Here is an 11,204-nt window from a genome sequence, read left to right on the forward strand (position 1 = left end):
CTAAAACTGCCTTTCAAATAAAATTTTTAATCTCAACAATCTAAACATCCCTCCACTTCTACCAAACATGGCACCTTCCACTTGAAACCCCCCATTAATCATATGAACCCAAGGCTGGGTTCACCTCTTATTGACACTTCCCGGTTGAGAGAGAACAGTGCACTTAAGTCTGTGGAGCAACAGGTGACTGGAAAGATATATTTGATGTGTATCAATAAATAAATTATTTTGATGTACAATAGTCAATGTGTAATGTGTATAAAAGTACAACCGGAGTCCCCAAAAACTCAACATGTAAACTAGTCTAATATAGGTGTACTGTCCTGTTTAAACGTTGCAATTACCATGTGCATTTGTCATGTGGTTAGCCTTTTGTCATTCTTATCATTTCTTAGAAGTATGACCATGTACTTAAGTGGCTATGTGTAGCGTTAGCCTGGGAGTTTTGTGTCATACATTTCTTCTGAGCTTGTGATGTAGCATAGCATGTTGCTTAGCTTGAGCATTAGCCTTGTTGCTATATTTTATGTGATGCAACTGAGGTAGCATAGCATGTAGCATAACATTAAGATGTAGCATAGCATTAGCGACAACTACATATTATTTTTTATATATTTGCAGTACGTCAGGATTTACCATTTAGTTAATAATTTGTAATTCTTTTAGGGATGGGACTTTACCAATTGAGTATGATTAACTAATTACAAGAAAATAATTTAATCACAGTTTGCCTCATAAACAGCGCAGAACTGTTTGTCATTGCTCCGCACTCGCTCTGCCACTGGCTTCAGGACCAAAATTAGTAATTCAACGTCTGATAAACTTAGAAATTCACTCGCTAAATTGGTTGCTCTGGAATGTAGACCACTATTAGTAGTAGAAGATAAGGGGTTAGAAAATGTCCTAAAGGTAGCAACATGTGATCCAACTTTCCAACTGCTGTGCAGACAAACTAATTTCAAACAAGATCCAACAGCTTTATCAAACTGAGAAGCAAGTCAAATTGCATGTATTGTATTCATTCATCCACTAAAATCCATTTACCGTAAATTTCGGACTATAAGCCGCTACTTTTTGTCGCGGTTTTTAACACTGCGGCTTTTAAAACGATGCGGCTTATTTATGGATTTTTCTTGCGGGACAATGAGCTTGTGCCGCAAAAACATTCGACTTCGTCACATCGGATCTTAATATCAGTCATTTTGCGCTTTATGCACGCACCCTCATCATGGAAAACACACGGAGAAATACATATGATGCAGCTTTCAAGTTAAAGGCGATCGACCTGGCTGTCAAAGAAGGAAATAGAGCTGCTGCACGTAAAGTTGACACTGACAGCGACAACGAAAAAGAGATTGAGGAAGTGAGTAATGAAGTCATTCTGAGGCAGTGAATGGATGGACTTTTTCCTGTGAAATATATTACAGTAATCTTTTTCATCAGCCGTGTTACAGACACTGTTTGATAAAGGATTTACAGTAGGCTTCGTATTTGCGGATGTTACCAGTAGTACGTATTTCATTAAAAGTTAAAAAAATGTCTTTGTGTCACGTCTTTCTGTGTAAATAGCTCTTGTTTTAACGTGGACACCTGCGGCTTATAATCAAGTGCGGCTTATATATGTACAAATACATTTTTTTACCTATTTTTAGCCGGTGCGGCTTATATCCAGGTGCGCTCAATAGTCCGGAATTTACGGTAGATTGAAAAGTGTTGCTTTTTAGGGCAAATATTGTGATGCACTTAAAATGTGATTCATTTCGATAAATTAGAAAGCCCTAAGTTAATTAGTTAATTTTTTTTAATCAAGTCCTACCTCTAATATTTTTTACATCAACCCTTTTCATGACAGAAATCTGTGCATTTTCTTTTGTCTTGTAGTTTTCACTCCTTATTCAATCTGGTGAATAAATAAAAGAACAACTAACTACCTGAATCCCTCACTATTAAATTGATGCACTTCTCGGGACCCTATCAAACTTCCTGTTGTAGTTGTACACTGATGTGTCTGGTGGAGCCTTGATGCATACATGTATGCCATCAATGGCTCCAGCAACAAGGGGGAAATCTCCATCTATCTCTGAAGCACTGTACTATAGCTCTAAACTCATCAGCACAGGGTGTTTTTAGTTACAGTGGTATTAAGATGGAATTTATATTTATGGCTGTTATAACTTCCTTAGAGGCAGCACATGGACGCTCCAAAGAGGTTGGAGATGGACCTATATTCCAGATTAGTTTCCAGCCTGCACACACAAACTGCAACCCTCACCTGTACAGAGACCTTCGATATCTGTGTGCTGTTGGGTCAAATAGGATCGGAGGATGCCGAAGAGAGGTTCAAAAGTGCCTCTACGCATTCTGAAATTCAATAACATCTTTCTGTCAGTCCACTCATTGTGAATGAGTTGCCGCCACTGACCCATATTCTCCTGATAAGAAAGTAGAAATTTGTTTGTTTAGTGTAAGCACAAATATTTTGTGACGATCAGGAATCAACTTTATGAATTACCTTCACACCTGGTCCGTCTTCTGCAAAAAAGGCTTGCAATTAGCATGCCATGGAAGGTGCAAATTATTGCTCTCCTCCTCAGCCTTCTTGCAGCATGTCTTCCTCATTGCAAAAGACAAGTACCGGTATCATGTCATAAAGCTGACGTTGTAATAGATGTTTTCGCTGCTAGAAGTGTTCTGCAAACAAGTGTAACTGTATGAACCAAACAGTCAGACTTTTTTGTCCAATGATTGAAAAATCTTTGCACACATGGTTTTGTTTACAAATTCTGGGTCTCTTGCAAAAAGTGCAATGTAAAAAACTAACCACACCAAACCAAAAAAGAAACGTTGTATTTGGTCAGGACCAAAGAAAGCGAACTTTAAGACTTTCCTGGTGTGAATACACCCTAAAAACATTGCAATTGTTTAGGAAAGCTGCCTCAACAATCCTGCAAAAAGACCACTGAAAAGAAGTTTTGTTATGCCAACCCCTGGGAATACATATACATCTACCAACATTGATTTCTTCCAAAATCAGAATAGTGTTAGCACAACACTCATTTCAAAAAATAAATAATAATAATAATTCCAATGATTTAAGGGATACCCACATAACTATCAAGGAATATAAATGGTGATGGAAAAATTATGATACGAACTGTTTTAAAAGTTGAAAAGTTCCTTTTATTGTCTTATATTTAAAAAAAAAAATCAAGCCATTTTAATCAGAAGACAATAAAGGCCATATAAAGGCAACTGTACTGACACTAAGGCTATGTTTAAAACAAATAACTAAAAAACATACATTTCTGTACAAAACATTTCTGACTAATTCCAACAAAAAAAACCTAAATAGTTGCATAAATCAAAAAAAAAGGATGCATTAAGTCATAATCAAAAAAACAAAAACACAGCTACCTCACATGTAACAAGATCAACCAAGATATAATGAACTAAAAATCTCTTTACATTTTCATATCAAGCATCAACAATTTAGCCTTCACATGGTTTAGCCTGTAGCTCACATTGAAATGTAACTAACAACTTTCCATGACAATAACAATCAGTGTGATATGCTAACAAATATTACAAACTTTTCGCAATGGCCAAACTGACCATAGGGGTCCATATTTTCCAGCTTGGCTGAACTCAGCTTTTATTTTGTATCACTGCTTTTACTTTCATCTGTATTAGTTTCAACACAAGAATCATGAACCCCCTGTTTATTTGTTTCATTTTTCCTTTCTTTACCCACCCTGCCTCCATCTATAGGTGTGCTTATTTTATCATCAGATGTTTTGTCTTTGACCAACTGCCTTTCACAACTCACTTGCCTATTCCTACTACTTGTTGGGGTAACTGTTTGTTTGTGTTTTGGGCTGTAGAGATCAGGCTTGTTGATCATCCGATTTGGGAAACATACGAGACCTGTTGGAGTTGGAAGCAAGGCCGCTCTGTGTCTCTGGGGTTTTGTTACTTGCTGATTAGGCTGGTTATCAAAAGTGTGACATGCATTACTTCCAATGTTTTCAGATGCAACAAGGGGCCCATTGTATGGTGTAGAATGTGGATCCCTTGGGCCTTGGAATCGAGGACCCTGTCTAGGGCCATTGAAATGATGTGAAGCTGCTTCAGATCTTCTTGGGTCTAACCCTGGGCCCCCAGAGTTTGTATTCCACCTAACAGGCTCATGTCTTATTTCTGAACATTCAGGTGCTGGCCCCCTCAAATCTGTTTTTTCAAGGCTTCGTCTTTTCACATCTGTATGTTTTCTTTCCCTCCTGTCATGCTCAAATCTCTGTCCACCTGTTTCTGGGCTTTCAACCCATACTTGTCTTTCAAATTCTCGCCCCCTGTATTCTGAAAACCTCCCATCTGCGCCTGAACCTTCAATGTTTGAATTTCTATCTTCAGGCGCTGGGTATATTAAATCTGGACCTCCCAGGCCTCTTCTATTGGTACCTTCAGACTCAAATCGTCTTTTTGGGCATGAATTAATCAAGTCGGGACTAATCCTATGCACCTCAGATCTGAAGTCTGGCTTCACATGGTCATACCCCATGTCTGAATCCCCTCTTATATTTGATCTTGCTCCTCTTATATCCGCACTGTTTCTATCATGGTCTCGTTCTCTACTGCCTGGATGTCTCTCCCCTCTGTAATAAGGACTAGCTCCTCCTCTGTTTGGCCCATGACCCCTTCTGTAAGACTCTCTCCATTCATTTCTAGGTCTTCCCCTTCTAGGCCCTGTGCATTCTGGGTCATCCTGGACAGTCCCTTGGCCACTGTGATCAGGACCACCCCAATCATCTACCGGCCTTCTTAAAGAGCCTGGAAACGGCACGTTTGGCCTTTCCTGCATGGGCCTTGGCCCCCTTCTTCCAGGGCCTCTCCACTCTCTACTAGGACCTTGCCTGTTAAATTCTTGATCCTGCTCATTTCGACCTTCTTGTATTGCAATTGTACCCATGTCGTTCCAGTGATCGCCAGAAATTTCTCTTTCATTTCCTGAAGCCATCATATTCTGCCCTCTTTCATCTGACCATTCATGCTCTGTGTCGGTGCTTATCAAATGAGGTGTGGAGCCTCTGAAGTTTGGCCCTTTCCATCTGTCATCCTGAATATTCAAACCTGCCCTACAGCCTCTCAAGCTTCTCCTTAAAGGCCCTCGACCTCTTAAGTTTTGACCTGATCTAATTTCTTTGTCTTCTAGACCTTCGGATCCACCTAAGTCGGGCCTTCCCCTTTCATCTCTAGGCCCTTGACCTTCGATATATGAGCCTTTATGCCTAATGGCCAAGTCTCTGAAGTCAGGACCACCTGGTGTTCTCCAATCAGGCCCTGGGCCTGTAATATCTATGCCTATCTTCTCAAGTCCATGTTCCCTGGAATCTAAGCTTTCTGTTTCTTGTCCGTAAGATCCTAGGCCCTGAATTTCTCTAGCTCTACGTTGATGTCCTGGTCCTCTAAAATGTTCAGATTTAGTAACTGGCCCTGGACCCTCCATATCAACTCTGTCATAACCAACTCCTCTTAATTGTTGACCTCTACAATCAGATTCTAGGCCTTCCATATTTAAAGGGGGCCCAGATCCCATGATGTTAGGACCATCTGGACCTATCCTGTGTTGCCCTGGGCCATCTGTGTTTGGATCGTAATGGTGAAGCCCTGGTCCCAGGTTTGGACCTTCAGGCCCAGATATCCTGATAAGTGGTCCTCTCCTGTCTAACCCCGGACCTTGCATAGAAGGACTACTTTTTTCATTGTTAGGACCTCTTAAGTGTGGAACTCCTGGTCCTCTCCTGCCAGGCCCAATCGCCTGAAAATCTGGACCTCCAGCTCCTCTCTTGCTAGGCTCTTGATTTTCCATAGTGTGAGGTCTTTCCTGATCTGGACCCATTAATCCATGAAATCCGGTATTTCGTCTGTCAATATCTGTGCAATTGAAATTTGAACGTTCAGAATCCCTTCTGACAGGTTTCAGACCCCTCCATTCAGGCCCAGCCCCTCTGAAATTTGGATCCAGGGTTTCACTCCTATCAATCCAGGGATCCTCCATAGCAGGATCTCCACTTTCAGTTCCTAGTCCTCTGAAATCTGGAACACCAGGTTTTCTAGTGTCATGCTCAGGACCCGCCATAGGTGGACCTCTCCTTTCAGGTCCTGGTACCCTAAAATCTGGACCTCTTGGTTCCCTTTTGTCATTCCATGGACTCTCCATAGGGGGAATTCTCATTTCAGGCCCTGGTCTTCTAAAATCTGGAGCTCCTGATCCTCTTGTATCATGTCCAGGGCCCTCCATAGGATGGACTCTCCTCTGGAGACCTGTTCCTCTGAAATCAGGACCTTCAGGTCCTTTTCTGTAAGGCCCAGGACCCTCCACTGAGGGACTCCTTCTTTGTAGCCCTGGTCCAGGCCCAGGCCCAGGCCACTCCATAGGGGGACCTCTCATTTCAGGAACTGGCCCCCAGATATCCGGATCTCCAGGCTTTCCCCTGTCTGACCCAGGGCTCTGAATAGGGGGACCTCTTCTTTCAGGACCTGGTCCCCTGAAATCTTGACCTACAGGTCCTCCCCAGTCAGGTCCTGGGCTCTGCATAGGGTGACATCTCCTTTCAGGGCCTTGTCCCCTGAAATCCAAACCTCCAGGTCCTAACCTGTCAGGCCTTGGACCCTGCATAGGGGGACCTCTCCTTTCAGGACCTGGTCCCCTGAAATTTTGATCTCCAGGTCCTCCACTGTCAGGCCCAGGACCTTCCATAGGGAGACTTCTGCTTTCAGGACCTGGTCCCCTGAAATCTTGAACTCCAGGTCCTCTTGTGTCACACCCAGAACCTTCCAAAGGGGGTCCTCTCCTTTCAGTACCTGGTCCCCTGAAAACTTGATTCCCAGGTCCAATCCTGTCAGGCCTTGGGCCCTGCATAGGGGGACCTCTCCTTTCAGGACCTGGTCCCCTGAAATTTTGATCTCCAGGTCCTCCGCTGTCAGGCCCAGGACCTTCCATAGGGAGACTTCTGCTTGCAGGACCCAATCCCCTGAAATCTGGATCTCCAGTTCCTCTTGTGTCTGGCCCTGGACCCTGCATAGGACTACATCTCCTTTCAGGACCTGGCCCTCTGACATTTGGACCTCCTTTTCCCCTTGGGTCTTGCCTTGTATCCTCCAAAGAGTAACATTTATTTTCAGGCTTTAGTCTTCTGAAATCTGCACCTCTGGGTCCTCTACTGTCAGGACCAAGATTTTCCCTGGATAAACTTCTTTTTTCAGGCTCTGAAATCCTAAAGTCTTGACCTTCCAGCACTCCCCAGTCAGACCCATGTCTTGAATTGAAATCAGGACATCCAGGTCCTCTCCTTTCAGTTACAGGACCCTCCATTGGCAGACCTCTCCTTTCAAGGCCTGGTCCTCTGAAATCTTGGACCCCAGGCTCTCTCCTGGATGGCCTAACACCCTTGATTAATTGATATTTACTTTCAGACATTGATTCACTGAAATCTAGATGCTCGGGTCCTTGCATATCTGTCCTAGTCTGACCTCTACTTCCAGGTTTTAGTCCCTGTAAATCTTGGTCACTTGGTCCTCTCCTGTCAGGCTCTAAACTATCCATATCTAAACTTCTCTTTTCAGGCCAAGGTCCCCTAAAATCTGCTCCTCCCCTTTTAAATTCTGGACCTTCCATAGCTGGACCTCTGCTGTCAAGACTTGTTCCAAGAAAATCATCAGTTCCTGAACTATTTATGCTAGGTCCTATATTGTCATTGATTGGGCCTCTTCTTTCAGGCAATAGTCTCTTAAAATCTGGACCAACTTGTCCTCTCCTTTCATGCCTGAGGTCCTCCATATTTAGATGTGTTTCAGGCACTGGTTCTCTTAAAATGAGGTTCCCTGCACTTTTTCTGTCATGCCTCTGGGTTTCTGTGTTTAGTCCTTTCCAATCAGGCCTAACTCTCCATTCATCTTGCATAAACTGCCCTCCTCCGACTGGACCAGATCCCTTCCTCTCTGGTCCTCTCCATTTATCTCTCCTGTCTGTTCCGGGAGCATTCCAGTCTGAACCCCTTGTATGCAGACTCTGTCCTTTATCTTGATTTATCTGAACCTCCACATCAGATCCTGGACCTCTCCAATCTGAAATAGTATTGTTTTGCATTGGACCTCTATTTTCTTGAATATTTTTTTCATTAATCCCTTCTAGCCACTGACCCTGTGGATTTCTTCCTTGCATGTCTGATTCTCTCTTGTTTGGACTTGATTCTGCAAGATCTTTGCCTGAACTTGCATGTGACTCATTAGTAACCTTTGTGGCTGTCAAACCCATACTATCAAAAGATTGACAAGGCTCAATATGACTTAATTCTGCCAAATCTGGTCTTTTAAAATTAAGTACAGTGTCAGGTTCTCTCATGTCGGGGCCATGCATTCCTATTTCCGAATTAACATTTGATTTTGACCGATTTAAATGTTCAATGGTCCCTTTACTGTCTTGATCAGTGCAAGATATATTAGACCTACTACTTTGTCTTCCGGAGAACCTTAAAGATGGACTTGTTTCTGGATCTCTCATCTGATTCTGTATCCCTGACATTCCTCTCATTTCAGTTCCACTGTGTATTAAATAAGAACCTTGTCCTTTTTCTTTTGTATTCAAACCGTGCATTCTCGAACTTTCCTTATCTTGCACCAGATCCCTTATCCCAAAGCCTCTCATACTTATTCCTGGAATGATACTGTCAGTATTGGGCTGTTGAAAATCTACTATTCTAGTATTTTGCTCCATGTCACGGACCACAGCTCCAGAATCACTCAAATTTTTCCCAGGACAGCTTATAGCTAGGTCTCTTGTGGGATTTCCAGGACCCCCATTATTGGGACTTAAAATTTTCATGCCTGGACCTTTCATGTCAGGCCCTGGAAATCTTAATTCTGGAAACTTAATCCCACAGTCCATGATTTTTTCTGAGCTTTGAATATCTGAGCGTGTAGCTTGATTTGAAAGTCCTTCCACTTGATGCAGTCTAACTGGAAAATTGAAACACAGGCTGTCCCCTTTTATTTGCTTGTCTGCATCTTTATGTTCTTCATCTTTGAAACCCGGACAATTAACATTTTGAGCTGTACAGTCCAAATGTAAAACCGCTGATATTGGAGTAGGTCCCAGTACATTAGGCAATGATCCATGCCCACTGATAGAGAAACAATTATTTTCAACTTTAACAGGTGGCACTGAGACACTGTTATATGTTATAGGATCTGTGATTTCCTCAATTAGAGAAGATCCGCTTTGCTCTTTGCTGGTAGGCTTAAAAAATTGTGGCTCTGGATCTGGGCTCTCAGGAGAATCTCGAATGGGCGGATCAATCTCTCTTAATGGAATTGTACTGTCAATTTTGTCATGCAGTAGAGTTTCACGCTGAGATGGTTTATCAACCTCTGTAGAAGAACTACAACCTTTGTCCTCATGGTCAATGATGGAATGTTTTAGGGGTTCCTGGGATTTTGATGGCTCTGCAATCTCAAGCTTCACATTGTGAAAGACTTTGTGTTTATTATCAAGGCTCTCAACAAGATTACCTTTTAACTCATGTTCATCAGGGTCTCTCTTAATAGTAAGCGACAAACATGATGATATGCTACTCTCAACAAACTGCCCTGCAACAGCGTCAGCTATCTCTGGATGAGTACATGGACCAGTTAAATGTTTTGACTTTGCAGGAACTTCAGGGGAATGTCCTTTATGCTGTTTTGGTAAAGGGGACACAGAATCTTTTTTCCTCTGAGAAGATGGGGATCTCCTATGTCCACGAGAATGTCGAGAAGCGGTACGCTCTCTTCGATGGTGACCCTGGCGTTCAGACTGGTCTCTTGATCTATGACCTGACCTCTCCCTTTCACTTCTTCTGTGTCTATCTCTTGCTCTGTGTCTACGAGAATGAGAAGGAGAACGCCTCTGTGACCTTTTTGAAGGGCTTCTATGTCTGTCTCTTTCACGATGACTGCGCCTCTTTGGTGACAGCCTCCGCTTTCTGCTCTGTTTATTCAATGGACCGCTCTTTTGACTCGTACTATGCTCTGTTCTAGACAAAGATGAATCACGAGTCCCAACTTGAAATACATCATCTTGAATTTCATTGAAAAGTGATTCATCCTCAGGATCATAAGCTACATCAGAATCTTCAATCTCTCCAGCAGAAGAACACTTGTCACTTTCCTTAACATGTTCCTGTGTTTCAGATTGTTCTGTAATGCTATCATGATCATTTTTTAGGTTAGGAATAGCAGTTGTGTCTTCTACGTTTACAGATAGTGAGTCCACATTTGAGCTGTCCATAGTCTCAGTATGGTGGCTATTCTTGTTTGCTGATTCCGAAGACTTTGACTTTGTTTGCTTTAAACTGCTCTGCAGAGATGACAGCTGGTTAAGAGGCAAAGACTTTGATGGGGGAGACATGAGAGAATCAGAAACAGAAAAGTGAGCCATGAACATACCCACAGCCTCTCTCTGCTGGCGTAATGCTTCTTCCTGCTCCTTCAATTGTCGTTTTTGCTCTTCAATCTGTTTATTAAGCTCCTCAAGCATCCGTTGTTGTTCAGTTAGTGTTGCTGCTGAGACAACCACAGTGCCGATAGGAAAGTGCTCTGTGACTCCAGTGGGGACAGAGGATTGTGCTGAGGTGGATGTAGAAGCTGTAACTTCGGACAGAGAGGAGGATGATAATGATGAGGAAACAGATGTTTGAATTAAAAGAGGGGGGGTTGGAACAGGAAGGTTTGTTACAATATCACTATGAAAATCTGCGAAGATTGTATCATCCTCTGGATCATAGGCCACACCATCATCTACAAAGTTTGATACTGCAGGGCCATCTTCATTATTTTTAATGATCTCTGTAGCAAGCATTCCAAATCCCTTTGCTGGTTCATACTCCTCTTCTGGGTCATAAGGTCGGTCAAAGTCATTTTCCTCCTCTTCAATTGCTTCGACTTTCGATTTCTGTCCATACTGTTGGACAATTGGGTCCACTATTGATCCAGACCCCTGAGAAAATACTGGAACCTTTTTTACATTAACTGTTATTTTTGTAGAACTTTCAGATGAGTCGGTTTGCTTATTGCTGAACAAAGTCTTCAAGATAGTCTGCAGAGGTGTTGCATCACTGGATGCTGTTGAAGCATTTTTGTCAGAGAGGCTGCTAGAGGAGTCAAGAGCT

This window comes from Symphodus melops (genome assembly GCF_947650265.1).
Source record: "Symphodus melops genome assembly, chromosome: 13".
In the NCBI taxonomy this organism is placed as follows: Eukaryota; Metazoa; Chordata; class Actinopteri; order Labriformes; family Labridae; genus Symphodus; species Symphodus melops.